This window comes from Nanorana parkeri, unplaced genomic scaffold (genome assembly GCF_000935625.1).
Source record: "Nanorana parkeri isolate BGI_ZX_2015 unplaced genomic scaffold, ASM93562v1 scaffold909, whole genome shotgun sequence".
Taxonomy (NCBI): Eukaryota; Metazoa; Chordata; class Amphibia; order Anura; family Dicroglossidae; genus Nanorana; species Nanorana parkeri.
Window position 1 is genome coordinate 595,719 of NW_017307177.1, and position 3,418 is coordinate 599,136.

The window sequence follows — 3,418 nt, forward strand, 5'->3', positions numbered from 1 at the left end:
ATGTGATTGGAGAAGGGGGGACTGAGGACATGTGATTGGAGAAGGGGGGACTGAGGACATGTGATTGGAGAAGGGGGTCTTTAGATATCTGATTGGAGAAAGAGGGGCTGCTGCAGAGATGGGAAGGGACCATGATTTGAGAGGGCTGGGGAAAGGTGATGGGAGGTGCAGGAAATATGTGATGGAAGGGGTGCCGGAGTTGAGGGAGAGGTGCAGGGGGGACCGTGGTGATGGGAGAGTCCAGGGGGCATATGAAGATAGTGGAAAGAACACAGGGCATGAGAGAGATGGGGGAGAAAACAGGCATATCTCCTAAACCTACAGGGGTCATTTATAGGTTTAAGAGAGATGTGTCTTCAATCTATAGAAAATAAAAATTACCTGCCCCCATTTATTTAAGTGTAATAATTATCTAAAATGCTTTAACATACATCCTAATATTTAAGAAAATCTACTGCTATTTTTAAGAAGATCTCCAGAGTTGTTCTGACTTCTTAAACCTGTACTATAAATAACGGGGTATATGAGTGTGTGCATGCATGAGTAAATGACTTTGCATTTTTGTATGTATGTATGTGTGTACATATGAGTGTATGTATACGTGCATATGTAAGATGGGGCCTCATGTTTAAGTTTCGCCTTAGGCCTCACAAAGTCTAGAGCCGCCTCTGGGAGTGAGGACCCAGCAAACAGAACACACACAGGAAACAGCTGAAGACAGAAGAGGTAAGGGTAAATACATCATTAAAATAATTATTATTTGTAGCCTAATGTTGTATAAAGTACTGTTGCAGCAATGCACAATGGCACCCTCTATAGAGGACTACAAATCTCAGCAGTACTTTATACAGAAATGCTATTGTTATATAAAGTATTGCTGGGATGTGTAGTCCTCTACAGTATAGCCTGTGCCATTCTCCATTGCTGTAAATATTAGGGACGCACCGATAATATCGGCCGCCAAAATATATCGTCCGAAAATGGCGATTTTGGCTAAATGCCGAAAGTGACATTTTCCTGCTGATACAGCGGCGCATCCCTGCTTTCTTTCCTCCCCGCTGGGCGCTGCTCTGTGTCAGAGAGGTGGAGAGAAAGTGTGACAGCCGGCCGAGCGTTGCGGGAGGAGAGCGCTGTGTTTGTGGGGTTTTTTTTGGGGGGGGGGGCCTTGCACCAGGGCCCTTTGTTCCATAGGTCCGCCACTGACTATATGGGCACTGTATTGCTAGAAAGCCTGCATCATGACTGATGATTACAAATGTTTATGCCTGTGTATGACCAGGCCTACTTACTTTGGCTGGATCATGACAGAGCATAAAGAGAAATTCCAGGTAAATCATATATTCAGAGATCAATGTATTACCCCGAAGTCTATTTCCTTTTACTGCTGTTAGCTATTTAGTAGAAAGAACTTTGCCATCAATGTTAAACTGTCTCTGACTGCCGACATCTGCTTTGAGTAGTTCCCTTTATCCCTACCAGGTCCCTGCTGAAAATTCTAGTTGCCTAGATGTTTCTGTCTACTTTTTCAGTCACTGAGCAGGAATGTGCATGCAGAGCAGGAACATCCAAGTGAAGTCGGTACTCCCTATTTACATACTTGTTGCAAATTGTTGACTCTAAAAATACTGAAGTCATTGGAATAGCATGGCAACCAGGGAATTATTTTCAGGAGAGGTCAGCAATGGCAGCCTCCGTATTTCCATAAAGATTTCCTTTAAAATGTATGGCCAACCAAAGTGTTTCTATAGGGGAAGGGTTAGAACCCCTGTACTGCTCTCCGAGGCTTTGTTAGAGAGATTCCCCCTCCTTGTTTCTGATTTCCAACAGGGACAGCAATAAAATCAAATGGGGGTTCCATCCCCCCTCTACTTTAACATGAAAACTCATTAAACTTCAGTGCTACTGTTGCAGATTTCCCTTCACCTCCTGTCTGGGGAAACCATATATACAAGGACAGTAAGGTGGGGAACATTTCTCTAACAGAGACCAAGACAGCAGTAAACGCCAAATGAAGGTTCTAATCCTTCCCCTCCCTATTCAAAACTTTAAAAAAAAAAAAGTTGTGGCTGGACCTACCATTTAAGCCTGGTATAGAACATTGATGAACATTGGCCACAGTCTCCAGTTTTTCAGTGCTCGAAATTGGCAACAACCACCCAACCCAATGTATAACTGGCAGAGCAAAGATGTACTGTTTAAGGGTGGGGCAGTCCACAGTGGAGTAATTCCAAAAATCTTCAGCACACAGTCCAGCCATTTTAGAAAATCTTTTTGTATCTAATGGCTGATCATTTCCTTTCCCATAGAGAAATAAAGCTTTCAGAATGCCCCATGTTTGGATAGTGTAGGGAAGGGTTAAAACCTCAATCAGTTGTTTGTTTGTTTTTATTACTGTTTGTGTCTTTGTTAGGGGTATTTCCTACTACCTTCCATTCTGATGACAGAATAGGAAGTAAGTTAGTCACCCCATTGGGGCTATAGAGAGCAATAAGAAACCTTACAGCCCACACTATCCATAACTAACAAAAGTTTTAAATCAATTTCTATTTAACATCTTTTGACTGTATCGGATTGATAATAGCACACCAAGCAGGGTGCAGTGCATTTTAATGCCATATATTTAAAATGGCATCCTAATGCAGCTGCACAATGCACCACAACACATGGTGTGAGTTGTGGTGCAAAAAATGCATAAGGATCTTTATCCTGCATTGACAGCCCATTAATTTTGAATGAGCGCAATGCAGCTAAATCCAGTGTTGCAGTAGACTGTGTGAATGGGCTTTAAAAATCCCAGAGCTGGGCTGGGCACACACCTTACAACCATCGCAAGACTTTTGTCTTGCGATGGTTGTAAGGTAATTAAAAAACGTACGATCTGCCAATCTTGCATAGGCAGATCGTACTTGCCATGATCGCAAGCCACGCCCCCTGAGGGGCGGCTTCCGATGACCGCAATGCCGAACCGGCAGTGTGCGCTTGCGCACACCGTCTGGCTTTTATCTTACGAACATGCTACACACCCGCCGAACATTGAAACATGTTCGTAAGTTTAAAGTCATGCGACCTTACAGTAGTAGAGGTCGCACGGTTTCCACACACCTTACGATAATCGTACGATCGCGGGATTTCCCGCGATTATCGTAAGGTGTGTGGGGACCTTTAGAGTGATTCAACCCCTAAAGAGAAAATTGGCTTTTGGTGGAGTGAAGTTGCTGAATCACTTTATTGTGATGCAGTCTTGTCTTAGAAAACCATTGCTAACAGATAATCAGCAGGGGTTCTGAGCAAGGAGACAATCTAAATATGTATCCAACATCATATGTGCCCTAAATCATAAAGAAATGTTCAAATCATAAAGATTTCTAGACTCGCCATGCAAAAGACCGCAGTCCGCACCTTCCTCCCATCGAAGCCG